Source organism: Capsicum annuum, chromosome 11, assembly GCF_002878395.1.
Source record: "Capsicum annuum cultivar UCD-10X-F1 chromosome 11, UCD10Xv1.1, whole genome shotgun sequence".
NCBI classification, from domain to species: Eukaryota; Viridiplantae; Streptophyta; class Magnoliopsida; order Solanales; family Solanaceae; genus Capsicum; species Capsicum annuum.
Window position 1 is genome coordinate 154,306,228 of NC_061121.1, and position 16,873 is coordinate 154,323,100.

The following is a 16,873-nucleotide window of genomic DNA, read 5'->3' on the forward strand; positions in this document are numbered from 1 at the left end:
ATTGATTTTTAAGATAATTCAAGATTGAGGATTCCCAATACAAGAGCATTAATAATTCATCTCCAAAGTATCAATAGAGATCCAAGATTAGAGTCTTAGCATCTAGTTCATAAATTAAGGTATGTGGGGTTTGAACAAGGATAAATCTTTCATCCTTGTGCCAAAAACTTAATTTTTATTACAAATTTACTGCAATTTATATGATTTCCCATTAATTTGAAGTTAGGGTTTATACCTATTATTATTATTTGCAAGATTATGAGATTTCCCATGATTTAAAAGTTAAATCATATGATTATGTTTAATTTCCATGCATATTGTTGAGATTTCCAGATTTTAAGATGATTTATGAATGTTTACATTACAAAATATGAATTTTGAGATATTTTAACATGAGATTGATGTTTGCGTTATTAGACCTCATTTAAAGATTGTTGTTTCAAGATTGTTTGTAACTAGATTATTTTCAGATTTTTGATAAAGATTTGACATTTTTGGTCCTAAGCTAAGATAAAGAATTCACTTTGTTCATATGATTTGAGATTTAAAGAAAAGAAAAAGCATAATTGGTTATTCTAGAAACCCTTGTGCTATTAATTAAAGTGGATTTCTTAAAATTTGGAGCACAATATTAGGCATAGTATTTAGCAACGATTTAGGTGTGTTATCAAGGTTTCATACCCTAGAACTACGTTCTACCGTAGGTACAGATTCAGATTATTCCTACTTCTATGTGGATGACTCAAATTGTGATCACAAAGATTAGATTGTTCTATTTTGATGGAAAGGGTAGAACAGTCCTACCTAATGAAGGCCAGTCGTGGGACTCCATGGATGCTCATATGGTGTATGTCAGTTTGAAGAACATCCCAAACAGAGGTCCCCTACTCTTAAAAAAGTTTAATTGATTTGAAGTCTTAAGATATGCAGAATCGTTTTCAAGCTTTATTTAGCCTATATGATTTGAGAATAAGAGCAGAATACAGATTTCAGAACTAAGTATGATGTCTCACAAGATTTAGATTGCATGTTTTACTATTCATGATTTGACTTTTGGATTACAGATTACTCAAGCTTAAGTGAGTCATTTACATTTAGCATGCATGATGTTTTCAATAAACTCTGATGATATTGTTACTTATTGCATGCACCCCTATATACTCAGTACATCAGCAAACTACTGATCCATATATAAGTCTTTGTGTGACATTGTTTCATATTGTAGGTTTAGGTGCTCATTCTCAGCAACGAGAGTGATTTTTGACCATCTCATCTATATCCTTACAGTTGGTGAGTCCTTTTAGTTCAGTGACTTAGCTATTAAGATTTTCAGTTGTTAGTAAATGTTTTCACTACTCTTTTCAGACAGTCTGAGTTAGCTGGGGCCTATTCCAATGAATCTCTATATTTAGTTAGTAGAGGCTTGTCGGACTACTGGACTCAGTCTTAGATTTACGATATTGTATTTAGACCATTCAGTATTTGTATTATTAGATTGATGTGATCAATATTTTTAGATATACTCAGACTTTTCATATAGTTTTCTGCATTATCAGTATTGTATATTCATATTTTCCTATTTTGAGATTCAGAGCTAATAGAAAGAAGCCAGGGTTAGCTCAGAACTACTTGAAGTTCAAAGCTCCATGTGGCATTCTGAGAATCAGATTTCAGGGCGTTGCAAACTTGGTATCAGAGCCTAAGGTTTAGGGAGTCCTATGGAGTTAGACAATCTGCGTTACGTAGAGTCTAGATCATCGGTGTGAAGCGTGCCACATCTATGAGCAAGAGGCTATGGAGCATTTTAGGAAAATCTTCTCTTTTTTTCATAATCCATCATTCTTACAGCTATCTCTATCTTCTATTAACTCGTGCTCTTTTATGAAAGAATATGCCTCCTCGCAAAGCTAACACCCGTAGAAACAATAACCAGCACCTCAGCCACAGGTCCTTTGAATGAGAATGTGTCACATGCAGAGTTATAGGCTGCCTTTTAGGCGCTAGCCCAAGCTGTGACAACAAATGTTTAGGGTAACCATCAGATTTCATCCCAACCTCAGCAAGATGGGGACTTAGCCGTAGCCAGAATCAGAGATTTTATGAGAATGAATCCGCCAAAATTATTTGGGTTGAAGGAAGGTAAGGACCCATAGCTATCTTGATGAGGTAAGATGATCACCTGAATTATGCAAGTTTCTGAAGAGGAGTGTATGTAGAATCCTCTAGGCTGAAGGATGTTGCTTATGATTGGGTGGTGATATGGAAGAAAAGTAAAGAAGAGAATGAAGCTCCCATGAATTGGAAGATGTTTCAGGATGCATTTTTAGATAAATTCTTCCCACTTGAGATGAGGGAAGCTAAGATAGAAGAGTTCATGAGCCTAAGGTAGGGCTCTATGATAGTGAAGGAGTATTGCCTCAAGTTCAATCAGTTTTTTAAGTATGCCCCTAATCAGATGGCTGACCTAAGGTCAAGCATTAGTAAGTTTGTGACCGGTGTCTCTGGATTATTAATTAAGTAGTATAGGACTACTATGCTCAATAGAGACATGGATCTTTCTAGATTGATGATGCATGCTCATTAACCTAAGGCAGAGAAGGTAAAGAAAGAGAGAAAGTAAATAAGAAGGCTAGAACAAGATAGTTTGATTATGGTCAAAATAGGTCTGGAAGAGAAAATCATTTGTAGTTTTAGTATCATTCATCTATGCATGCACCTTCTTGTACTAGTGCTCCCACACCTAGAAATATACCATAATAGTGGGGTAAGTCTTCTATATCCAAATCTCAGAATAGTATGAGTGGGAAGCCTAATCATCCTCTATGTCCAAATTATGGTAAGAATTATGGAGGTAAATATTTATGGGGTTAGAAAGGTTGTTAAGGTTGTGGCCATAAGGGTCATAAAATCAAGGAATGCCCGTATGCTAGATAGGGAAATAGAGATGTATGTCCCCAGACTCGGGACAATAGTGCACTAGATACTATAGGTTGCCCAGCCCCTCCTCAGGTAGCTTAATCCAGTATCGGTGGTGCTAAATGCCAGAATCGGTTCTATGCTTTACCATCCCACTAGAGGCGATAGGATTATCCAGATTTTATTACTGGTATGCTTCATGTCTTTCATTTTGATGTTTATGTGTTGTTAGATCTTGGGTCGAGTTACTCTTATGTGACCACGATAGTTGCTGCAAAGTTTGAGATAAAATCTGAAAGGATCCCTGAGCCTTTCTTAGTTTCTACTCCAGTAGGTGAGTCAGTTGTTGATAAGAAATTCTATAAGAAGTTTTCTATCACTATCCTTCATAGAGTCAGATTAGCAGACTTGATAAAATTAGACATGATTGATTTTGATCTTATTCTTGGTATGGGTTGGATCTATTCCTATTATGTTTCTATAGGTTGTCACACCCGAGTGGTGAAGTTTCAATTTCCAGATGACCCAGTCTTTTAGTGGGCAGGTAATTCAGTGCCTCCCTAGAGTCATTTCATATCTTATCTTAAGGCCAGAAGGTTGATTTTTCAAAGGTTGCATTTACCATCTAGTTCAAGTTAAAGACACAAAGTCTGAGACTCCAACTGTTTAGTCCATCAATGTAGTAAGTGAGTTTCCTTGCGTCTTTCCAAAAGATATCCTAAGGGTATCTCCCAATAGAGAGATAGAATTTGGTATTGACCTTCTTTTAGATACTCAGCCTATTTCTATCACTCGATATCATATGGCTCCTGCTGAGCTTAAATAGTTAAAAAAGAAACTCAAAGATCTTTTAGATAAAGTTTTCATAAGGCCTAGTGTTTCCCCATTGGATTCTCCCATCCTATTCGTCCAAAAGAAATATGGTTCTTTGCATATGTACATTGACTATCATCAGCTAAATAAGGTCACAGTCAAGAACAAATATCCCCTTCTGAGAATTGATGACTTATTTGATCAATTACAAGGAGCCAGTTATTTCTCAAAGATAGACCTTAAATCTGCCTATCACCAGCTCAAAGTAAGGAAGTGTGATACTCCAAAGACAACTTTTAGAACTCGCTATGGTCATTTTGAGTTTCTAGTCATGTCTTTTGGCCTAACCAATACTCCAGCAACTTTCATGGACCTCATGAATTGAACGTTCAAAAGTAACTAGACATATTTGTCATAGTATTCATAGATGATATCCTTGTATACTCCCGCAGTGAGGATAACCATGCAGATCAATTTAGAACTTTCTTTCAAACTCTTAGAGATCATCAATTAATAGCCAAATTTAGCAAGTATAAATTTTGACTAAGATTAGTAGCCTTTCTCATTCATATTATTTCCACCGATGGCATTAGAGTCGATCCCCAAAAGACAAAAGCCAAAAAAAATTGGCCTAGACTTATCTCTCCATCGGAAATTAGGAGTTTCTTGGGTCTAGCTACTTATTATAGTTGTTTTGTTGAAGGTTTCTCATCAATTGCATCCACTATGTCTAGACTGACCCAAAAGAAAGTTAACTTCCTGTGGTCAGATTCCTGGGAGAAGAGTTTTCAGGAGTTGAAGACTTGACTCATTTCAACCCCAATTTTAGCGTTACCCAATCGTATGGATGGTTTTGTTATTTATTGTGATGACTCTAAAGTTTGTTTGGGTTATATGTTGATGCAGATAGGTAAGGTCATAACCTACACCTATAGACAGTTGAAACCTCATGAAAAGAATTACCCAACCCATAATTTGGAATTAGCTACTTTGGTTTTTTATTTGAAAATCTAAAGAAATTATCTGTGTGGTGTGCATATTGATGGGTTCACAGACCATAAAATTTTGCAGTATGTGTTTACTTAAAGGGAGTTGAATCTTCATCAGAGGAGATGGTTGAAACTGTTGAAGGATTATGATATGAGTTTGTTGTATCATCTGGGCATGACCAATGTATTGGAAGGCACCCATAGTAGATTGTCTATGGGCAGTATTGCTCATGTGGAGAAGGATGAGAAAGAGTTAGCTCGAGAAGTTCATAGTTTGGCTAGATTGGGTATTTGGTTGGTTGATGCCACTGAAGGTACTATTTGGGTTCAGAGTAGTTCCGAATCCTCCCTAGTTTTAGAAGTAAAAGAGAAGCAAGACCTGGATCATAGTTTGGTCAAACTAAAGAAGTCAGTTAAAGACCAAAAGACAGGGGTTTTCTTGCAAGGTGGATATGGCATGTTAAAATTTCAAAGTAGATTATGTATGCCTAGTGTTGATGACTTGAGACAGAGAACTATGGTTGAAGCACATGGTGCTAGTTATTCTATTTATCCAAGTGCTACCAAGTTGTACCGCGACTTATGGGAAATCTATTGGTGGAATGGTATGAAGAAAGATATAGAGGAGTTTATAGCTAAATATTCAACTTATCTATAGGTTAAGGTAGAGAACCAAAGACTGGGTGGTACATTGCAAGAGTTTGGTATCCCCACCTGAAATTGAAAGGGGTGAATATGGATTTTGTGATTGGTTTACCCCATTCGCGTCATCATTATGACTTGATTTGGGTTTTTGTAGACAGATTGACTAAGTCAATGCATTTCATAGTTGTTCACTCATCCTATGCAACTGCAAATTATGCTAAGTTGTACATCCAAGAATTAGTCAGATTGCATGGTGTTCCCTTATCTACATTTTGGATAGGGGTACTCAGTTCACTTTCCAGGTTTGGAGAGCCTTCAGAAGGGTGTTGGTACCCAAATCCATCTTAGTTCAGCTTTTTACCCATAGTTAGATGGTCAAGCAGAGAGGACCATCCAAACTCTAGAAGATATGTTGAGGGTGTGTGCTCTTGATTTCAAAGGTAGTTGGTATGATTATTTGCCATTGATTGAGTTTGCGTATAAAAATAGTTACCGTGATAGTATTCGAATGGCCCCATTTGAGGCTCCTTATTGGAGGAGATATAGATCACCCATCGGTTGGTTTGAGGTGGGTGAGGACATTTTGTTTGGGCCACATATAGTGTATAAAGCATTGGAGAAAGTTAAGCTGATTAGAGAAAGATTAAAAATAGGCCAGAATTGCTAAAAATCTTATGTAGATGTGAGACAAAGGGACCTTGAGTTTGAGGTTGGTGATTTAGTGTATCTGAAGATTTCATCCATGAAAGCGGTAAAGAGATTTGGAAAGAAGGGGAAGCTTAGTCCCCGGTGTGTTAGCCCTTTCAACATTTGAGTTGAGTTGGGAAAGTAGCTTATGAGCTTGAGTTTCCCGCAGACTTGTCATTCGTTCATCCTGTATTCCACGTCTCTATTCTTAAGAAATTCATTAGTGGCTCCACCATTGTAGTCATTTTAGAAAGCTCAGATATTTAGAATAGCCTTTCATACGAAGAGATTCCAGTTGAGATACTAGATCATCAGATTTGTAGACTAAGGAACTAAGAAGTTCCCTTGGTCAAAGTTCTTTGGTGGAATAAGTCAGTTGAGGGCGCCACTTGGGAAGCAGAAGCAGATATGCGAGCCAAGTACCTTTACCTCTTCTCCGCAAACTCAGATCTAGAGAAGGTAATACTCTTCCTTGATTTAGTTCTTTTCTAATCATATATTCAGCTATATAGTTGTCCTCATGTAAGTTCATGCACTCATAAAACTACTCAGAAGCTCAGAATGATTTAGATTTAGTTATTCAGTTCATTTCAATTGTGCATGCTATTTTATATTCTCATATTCCTTAGAAATTTTAGCTTAACTAGTAACATTCGAGGAAGAATGTTACCAAGGGGGAGATATTGTAATACCCCATACATTTTGTAGCTAAAATTTGTCCCTAGAATATTAAAAAAATATCTTCTAAAATGGATGATAATAATTTCATGTGGAATTCTTTGTATTTAGACTTTTCATGGTGTGGGAGATTTATTAAGACTTTCATCGATGCCAAATTTTCCCAATTCTGACACTTGGTAGAGGAGTTATGGCTTGGAGGAGGATTTATCAAACTTTTAAGTTGGCAGTGTGCCAACTAGAACTTTAGCGTGTCACGGAGATGAGCATATTCACAATTGTCAATTTCCAATGGCCCTCTACGATATTGGACATCGTGGATAGGGCCCAATCCTCAATTGTCTGATTACAGTGAAGGTCCGCGATATTGGCGCGTCATGCCAATTTTCTAGATCCCATCCAAGGTGGCAACGTGATACCACTACATCGCGCCACCATGCATATTCCCAGCTGGTATTTTCCTGTGGCTTGGCGCGATAGTGGCGATTCGCGCCAAGGCCTAAAGTCGAGATTTTAGTCATTTTTCCATCTTCATTTATGAGTTTAAAGGGGTTATTTTGGTAAAGTGTCCAGTCCCAAATCCATCCAAAAATAGAAGATTTATCAAATTTCAAAGCACTTTATGCCTTATTTATCATTCTCTCTCAATCAAAACCCTAAGGCTTATACTTCCTCTCCAAGAAAACCTAAAATTCCTCTATTAATTCTAAAAGATAATTCAATATTGAGGATTCCTAATACAAGAGTATTATAAATTCATCTCCAAAGCATCAATATAGATCCAAGATTCCAGTTTTAGCATCTAGTTCATCAGGTATGTGAGGTTTGAACAAGGATAAATCTTTTATCCTTGGGCCCAAAACTTTATTTTTATTACAAATTTATAGCAATTTAAATGATTTATAAATGATTATGTTTATATTTCCATGCATATTGTTGAAGGACATGTGAAGGTTAATGTCTGAATGCAAAGGTTCCATAAGGACATGTGAAGGTTGTTTTCTCTTAGTCTTCAAGTGTAATAGTGATTTAGTTATAACCTGAATACCTATAAGGAAAACAGTACCATCCTCTACCTGCTAACCTGTCAAACAACTAGTCTATGAAAGGCATGGAAAAATAATCCTTTTGAGTCCATGCATTCAACTTTTTGTAATCCATGCATACTCTCCATCTTGTGACTGGCCTTATTGGTACTAGCTCATTTGTCTCATTAGGTACAACATTAATACCACCTTTCTTTAGAACACATTATACTGGGATGACTCACATGCTATATGCAATAGGATATACTTCACCAGCATCCAACCTCTCTACTATCTCTATCATAACCACCTCCTCTATAGGAGGAATGAGTTGACGCTGATGCTCTATACTTGGAATAATCTGGCTTAATTTGAATTTTATGAGTACACAAACTAGGTAGAATACCCATAATGTCTGCAATGGACTAACCAATTGCCCTCTTGAATCTCTTAGTACTGATAACAATGTTTCCACTTCTAGGTCAATCAAATCGGCTACAATGATTACTAACAAAGTGTTGTTCGTCCCCAAAAATGTATATCAGAAATGAGAAGAGAAGGCCTTCAACTCTAAGATCAGTGGATCTTTAATGGATAGGTGAGTAGGTGAATTAGTTCTATTTTTCAGATCCAAATCAAGCTTCTTTTGTGCATAAGTATACGAACCACTCCCATAAAGTGCACCTACCATCTTACCAAACTCAACTATGCAATCATTATCAAAGTATATGATCACGGTTGTAAAAGCTTCAACACACAACCCCTCTTCAATAGGAACAATAGCATTAGAACAATCATCCTAAAGAATAATTGAATCAACATCATAGAATGAATTCACTTCATCATCATACACATCAATCATGGATACTACCCTTATCTCATTAGGCTACTTCATGGATTTGCATATATTAAATATCATTTATTCATCATTAAGTCTTAGCATCAGATGTCCTTACTCAAAATTAATCCATATCCTTCCCATATCGAAAAATTTTATATCCAAAACAATTAGGATTTGTAAATCCACTTCGTAGTCCAATAACACAAAATCCATAAGAAAGATGAAAGAAGCCACCTTTACCAATACATTATATAAGATGCCAATTTTTTTACAGTCCTACCTGCCATCACTAATCTCATAGTGGTAAATTTTAGGAGCTCCCAACCCCAACTATTTAAACATTTCAAATAGCATAAGGTTGATGCTAGCACCCAATTCACATAATGCACGAGCAAAAATAGAGGACCCTAAGGTGCAAAGTATAGTGAAAGCACTAGAATCTTTCTTTTTATCTCCAATGATCTAGTTGCTACTGCACTTCAATGATGAATGCTTACAACTGGCTCATAACTGACTGACCTCTTCTTGGTGATTAGATCTTTATTGAATTTTGCATATCCTGGAATTTGCGCTAATGCCTCTACAAGTGGGCTATTGAGTGATAGATTTTTTATCATCGATAAAAACTTATGATCCTTACCATCTTCCTATTTTTTTTATCCTTTGAGGAAATGAAGGATGAGGTCTCAGGATAGGCTTCAAAATAGGCTCTTAGTCCTTCATTTCTCCTTTATCTTGGTTGCTACTACTATCTATGTCAATAGGATCATTATCAATCTTTTTCTCATCTACGATTGGTACAGGTGGTTCTATGAAATATGTAACACTTTAGGTGGTAATGGCATGGCAGTGACAATTATTCTTTGGATTAGCCATCGTGTTACTTGGGAGAGTGCCAAGCTATTTTTAATTTACTGTGGCTGATATATGACCAAACTGTTGCTCTAACTGATTGATTGTTGTAGCATATGAATCAACTTTTTTCTTTAGCCCGGACAAGTCTGCCTCGATATCCTTAATGCTTCTCTCTTGAATTTCTTGCTCCTTGACTAATTTTGCCAATGCTAGAGGATTCTGAATCACAATTACCTGGTGGAACATACTTGTCACTCTTCTTCTTATAGTCATTTTTTTTATCACCAATTACCATCTTTCTTTACTTCTATCTCTGTATCTATCATTGTAATAGTTCCAACCTTGATTTCCTTGTCTTTGGGCTCAATAATTTTTAGGGTAGGTCCAAGATACTTCACTTCCTTTTCACATTCAATCTTAAAATTTCTGGAAGTAGACCACTGTGCCGCAAATGCGTTCACTTTCATAGCACTCATTGTTGTGAACTATTTTGTAAGCAACCCAATATTAGTACAAAGTGTGCAACCACTTATGCTTCCAAATCTTAACTAGCTCCATAATCATTTGCTACTTAAGTTGCAAAAGTACATGCACCATGTTCTGCATCTCTAGTATGCTAGCCTCTATTAGTAATTGAAATATCATCCTGCATATCCTTCGCAGCATCCCATACAAGACGCATGAATGCACCTCCCAAAATTATATCCATCATTGCTCTCAAACTGACTTTCAATGATCTATAGAAGATTTCAAAAAAATTTGATCCTCTAATTCTGTGATTAGGTACCATGCTCAGCTTCTTCTTGAATTTGAAAAATGCTTCATACAAGGATTTTTAGGTAACTGTCTAAAGTTATAAATCTTATCTTTAAATGGCAACATCCTTTCAAGAGGGAAATATCTTCTTAGAAACTGTTTATGCAACTCATGCCAGGTGGTGATTGAGCTTCTTCGAAGTTCCCCTAACCATAGGATTCTTCACCCATTAATGAAAATGGGAATAACCTCAATCTCATAGCTTTCTGATCCACCCTTGAAATAGTATATAATGTGCAGATCCCAGTATAGTTAGAAAGATACATGTCTGCATCATAAGTCGCTTATCTAAAAAATACAACCTTTAAATTCAATAATTTGACCATGGCACTTGTAATATCAAACTTCATATTAAGGGGTAAAGTAGGAGGAATGATGGCTCATATCTTAGCAGGTTCAACATAACCCATACCCTCTTCGTCATCATATGGGTGTAGGTGTTAATAAGCAAGAATCAATGGAGCTCTGCCTCTATAAACACTGTTTTGGTGCTCAGCTCCCTATCTAGGCCTATCTATTCCTCCTTGCTCAGCTGATCCATCCTCTTCATCTAATTAAGCCTCTTTGACTGCTCTTTTCTCATCCTCAGCAATAACTATTAGTTGTTGCGTCTATAAATCTATGACATTTTATGGTTCAATTGGTTCATGAGGGAGTTCCATGTTGGGATCCACAGGTGGAGGGTCTTGAACCATATCACGAACTTGTATTGACATTCTTCTGGGTGTTTGAAGAATTGTCTCTCAGTCCGAATAAAAAAGAGTAAGGTATTGCCTCTTCTCATAGTGTTTACATACGCCAGCATATACCAAATCAAAAATAGAAAGTAAAACCCATAAACTTTCACCAATTCAACTTGCTACTCAAACCGTCTTCCACAAAAATGGTATCAAAATTTAATACTGCCCAAAACTAACCTCCTAAAAAATATGATACAATCGATGCCAAATATTGTAATCCAATAAGGTTGGGGTCGATCCCATAGGGAAAACATTGAATAGTTTCTTAGCTTGATGTAATCCATGAGCAATGCATAAAAGTAAATGGGAGAAATTGGAATTATTAGTAACTAGTCAGCAAATCTTGAATGCTTTTGAGTTGTAAACAATAGAAAATGAATAGTAGGACTGTGTTCCCCTTGGCCTCTTAACTCCGTAAATTTCTCTTGTTCTATCCTACTATTCTATTACTCTGGATATAAAGTCAACAAGATATGCATTATCAACCGTCTTGTGAATATGTTGATAAACCTCACCCTTTACCTTGTGGGTCTCAGGGCATCGCCTTATTGCTCTTTTTTTATGACTTCAGTTCACTTCCTCCTTTTAATTCTCAAGTAATTAGATGAAATAATGGAATGGTATGATATAAGTGAATCTCAAATTACTGTCTTAATCTTCTTTTCCCAAACACAACTCCCTTTTGAGGATAAATGAAAATACAGGATATCGCCAAGCTTTTATAGTATCTCTGAGTTCAGTTATGGTGAATATTATTAAGATACATGCACAAACCCTATAGTAGATGAATCTAACACTTCTTTTATGTAGCTAATCTGCTAGGGTTCCCACAACCCTTATCAGGGAGATTAGTTGCTCATATTCATGCAATCCACAATAATTAATATAGAAATCAGGTAATTAATTGCATAAAAAGGAGATGATCCAGAATCTACTATTGAATAAAAATCCAAAATTTTGAGAACAAAGAAAAAGTAAGTAATAGAGTATATTAGGATGTAAAACGAAGTTAAAGAATGTAACCTAATAAAAGATAAACTCTAGGGTATTTATAGTATCTCAAAAGTACTCAAAAATACAAAAAAAAAATGGGAAAGGTAAAGTTATTTCAGCATATGGTATGACTCGCTCGTCCACTCGTCTGCTCATCATAAGAGTCGTACCATATCTCTCGTATCCATTCTAGTGTCTGATCACCCAAGGCTTCAACTTTCAATGCTTCTTATGATTTCTACTCACTAGTCGTACCTTGAACATACGAGTCATGTCCTTAACACATATCCACATGGTACTTCTATCTTTCCTAGCTTTAAATAATTCTCTGCCCACGGTTTCCCTATACGAGTTACACTCAAACTTTTGACTCGTATACTTCTGAGACTTCAACTTTGGATGGTAGCTTTAACTTCTATTATGCTTATGATTTATTCATACGGCTTGTATCCTTGTTTGTGACTTAGATGCTCGAGTCGTATCTTTTCAACACATTATTTTTCTTCTACTTCTTTGTTTGTGTTGTTCATAGGAGTCAGCCTCCAAGTCGTATGATGTGTTGACAACTCGTGAAAAAACTTGTACCTTGTTATAACTTGGTCTTTTTAGGTCTTTATATTTCATTTTCATCCCAAAACTCTTGTAGATCTGTTTTACCTACAATAAACACAAAATTACATCATATCTACTAAAATACCCTAAGTACATGCATAAATTCATTATTTTAAGTGTCGAAAGTTCCGTGTTTCCATGACACATCAGATCCATACTTGGTTTTTAGAAGGGCTAGTATTGTTGTAAATTAGTTGGAGTTTTCTACTAATTTGAGCTCCATTCATCCGGTAGTATATGTTTCTGCCTTTATAGAGGGTATGGGTGATATATCGTAAATTGTACGTATAAAGGATATTGGTATTTTGGATTTCCTATCTGATGAGTAGATCCTGATTGAGATCTTGGATCGGCAGCTTTATCAGTTGGGGACCAAGGACCTGGCCTCGGTAAAGGTTCTATGGACGAACCAAAAGGTCAAAGAGGCTACATGGGATGATGAAGAGGACATGAAGTCCAAATATCCATTTTTGATTTCTTCTCCCGAAATTCATGCATAAGGTATGTGTCATTCTTAATAACATTATTTTCTAACTTAGTTAAAGGAAATTTCATTTTCTTAGTATCATTGTTTCCTAACTTAGATAAAGGTAAGATTAGAGGCGTGTAGAGTCCAAATCATACTTATAATTTCTTGTTATTCAAGGATGAATGATCTAAGTGGGGGAGAATTTAAACACCCTGGGTTTTGGCCCTTGGAAATTTCCAAAGCTTTTAGATTACTATCCTTGTAATAACTCATTATATTAGTCGTATGATATTATTAAGTGTCACTTGACCCAACTTTTAAGGTGTCCAATGATGGCGGTTGAAGTTCTATTATGGTTGCAGTTTGGTGGTACAGGTCATTAGGTGCAGGAACGAGTCTTAGGGTGATCCTTTAATTAATCACAAATTTGGTGACTTGACTTGGCTCTGAGTGTGAGTGGCTTACTGAAATCCATGAGGATAGGTTATGAGTCATTCTGATAAGTCATATTTCTCTATTGTCTATCCCTTTTGATTCTCTCTTGGGTACAACTGGACCATACGAGTTGAATGGTTTGGACTCACGTGAGGGTAGGGAGTCATATCGTGGATAGTGTGTAAGTGTCCAACTCACTATCTTAGAGATGACTCGATGGTACAAGCATATGTTGTGGTCGCAAGTCAAAGGATCGACTCATAACCACCTGTGGTAATTTTATAGCTTTAATTTAGGGGTATCCTGGACATTTCTCTCTTGTAACTCCTTTTGATACCATTACATAAAAACCTTTTGGGTTTTCATTAACCTATTATTCCCAATCAAGAACTCTTAAAATCTCTCTCAAATACTCTTTCAAGTAAAGGGATAGGTTTTCTTCAAGACAATCAATTATTTTCTTTCAAAATTTATTCTCTCTATCTTCCTTGGTGTCTAAGGTGTGTTTCATGCCCCTCATTGTTATTTTACGAAGAGCATGTGTTTTAATATTTAGTTTTCATGACATTGCTGTGATTTTGACTTAATGGTTGGGGGTTTTGGATGTTCATAGTTTAATAATGTTTCTAATGGTTTAATGATGTTTTTTTCATGTTTTTAATATGATTATGACATTGTGAAATGCCTAGTAATGGTAAATGGATTTAGGGGTACTTTGGAATCCCCAAATTACTTGGTTATGGTTTTGAAACATATGTACCCTGAACCTGTTTGTTAAAGTGCCAATGAGAATGGTTTTGTCACATTGTTTGCATATTATTGAAATCTGTACATTGCATAAAAGGTAATGCAACTTAAATTGGTTTGGTTGATTTTAAATGGTTTTGAAAGGCCTTGGTGGCCATAGTATTGGTTTAATTGGAAACTTTGGAGTCAAATTGGTTTAATGACTTTGTTATGTAATAAGTGGATAGACTTGCAAGCTCTAGTTTTGGTATGACAATACTGATAACGCTCAACTTACACGTCGATTTAAGTGCAAGGAGGTCATCATCTATATATTTATCCAACTTTTGAGCTGGGATCGAATCCATGATGAGCAATGTGAGTGGTGACTAAATTAGTTTGAAATAATAGATACTAGCTAATTTCTAACCAATAGTACAAAAATATTAAAATTGGGGGTTTGAAAAGTATCACACTTAATATTTCTCTATGGGTTATTCGAGTACAAATTTGAGGCTACGAATACTTAGAGTCTAAGAAATTAGGCAATGATCTTGGGATTATGCTTTCCTAGGGGAAACATATGCATGGAGACATGATAATTTGATGCAAATTCTAAATTTTGGTGATGTGTTAGGCTAGGTTTGAAATCCTTGAGGCTTGTTTGTCAACAAAAACCCAAGGGGTGTCACTCATTGACCCTTTTAAGTATCTAATGAGTGCTTTAATCAAAACAACCTAATACCTCAATTAAACACCCCTATTTCTAGGATTGTTCCTTAAGTATAGTCAAGTTCACAATCACCCTTATGCCTAAGATAGGGAAGATTAGTCAACTATGCTAATAAATTATCTATTATTGCCTTGGTTCCCACATCCCTCTATCATGGATGATGTGGGTTCCTAAAGTTCACCTAAACCCCTCTTTAAAGGATGCTTTGAGCTTTCAATAGCTTGGAATTTTTTATCCATCAAACCTATTTGAGTATTTGGGGATTTCACCCATAAATCCCAATCAATTTACTCAAGAAATAGTGGAATCCAACACCATAAACTTGTAAATGCACAAACAAATCACATCTCACACATATTTACACCCTATTCTAGCATAATGCCAAGAGGAAAAAATATCTACATATAAGATAAATAAGTAAATATTTTACACAAAATATCCATTGATTTGATTTGAGAAAATCAAAGTGAATGTTACACCAAACTTCGAGATCTAACAATTCTTCAATGAGAGTTCACTAATTCTTCAATTAGAATTCACTCCAAAATATCCTTCACCCAAAATTTATACAATATTTTATTCTCCAAGAACGGAGGCTACAAAACCTAGAACAAAACCAAAAACTTGGGAATATGGAATATGATAGATGATTAGGGTTTGATCCTTCCTTTTGTCAAATTTGGGATCAGTCACATGCATTTACATTTCTGTCTTTAGGTTGTATTTTTCTACTAGACCGTGATTGCACAGACTTGGTCATGGCCGTAATTAGCTCATGATACTGCGGTACATTTACCTTATTGTCTGAACACAACCGCGACCGCGTTAACTATGGCCATTTCTACTCCAGGTCTTTATCTACACTTTCCTGCTTTCTTTTGATCATTTCTATCTCTAATCCATATCTTTCTTTCTCATCAACTCTGTGCCTAAAAAATATGGATATTAGTTTTTTTAATCACACTTATGTCTCATTTATTCATTCAAAACTAGGTAATGTGCCCGAATGTTGAGTCTAAATGAGTGGAAAAATCACCACTCATCAACACCCCCAAATTAAAGCTTTTTCTTGTCCTCAAGCAACACTACCTCTTACCATGAGATAATAATTATCTTTTCCAAACTTTATTCCTTAAAGATCATAATAACTTCAGGCTTAGTCACTACCACAAGTAGCTTATTGCACATGGGCTAAACTGTTTCACTACACCCCTTACATAAAATGCAATATCCAAGGATGCACAAGACTTCTAAGAGCAACAAAGAAAAAACAACCAATACTCTAGAAGTGACTCACTTCTGACCAAAACTAGGATATACGCCCTTTGTCTCATTTCTCAGAAGGTGACAAAATCACCAACCTTAAACCATTCATATTCCTGCTCACAAGGAAAAAAATTCCACACATCAAGCTACCAAGTACATAACTAGGAATTTAAGTGCAAAAAATATCTCCCTCACAAAAGAACTCTCTATGCGAACAATTCTCATACCATAGGCTTTCCCCTATTTTAAATCACCAAAACAAAGAAAGTAAATGGTTGAAGATCTCAAAGGAATTTTTGAGCTTGTAACGTAGGTCCGGGTTAGGGTATGATATCATTTGGGAACAACATGACTACACTCTTCCTTGAACATCTACATCACACTATTGAATGTCTTTTTGACTATAGGCCACTCTTTGATTTTCTATTTTCCTATGGCTACATTTTGCTTTCTTTGTTCACCCATTTTTCTTCTATTTCTTTTTCTTGCAATTGTCATGTAATTCTTTCCTTTGTTTGATCCTTTAATTTTCTATTCATTTGTTTTCAATGCTTGGACACTTAGGCATTTCAAAAAAAAATCTTTTTGGCCCCAAACTTACTTCTATTAATATTCACCACCCTCAACATAGGCT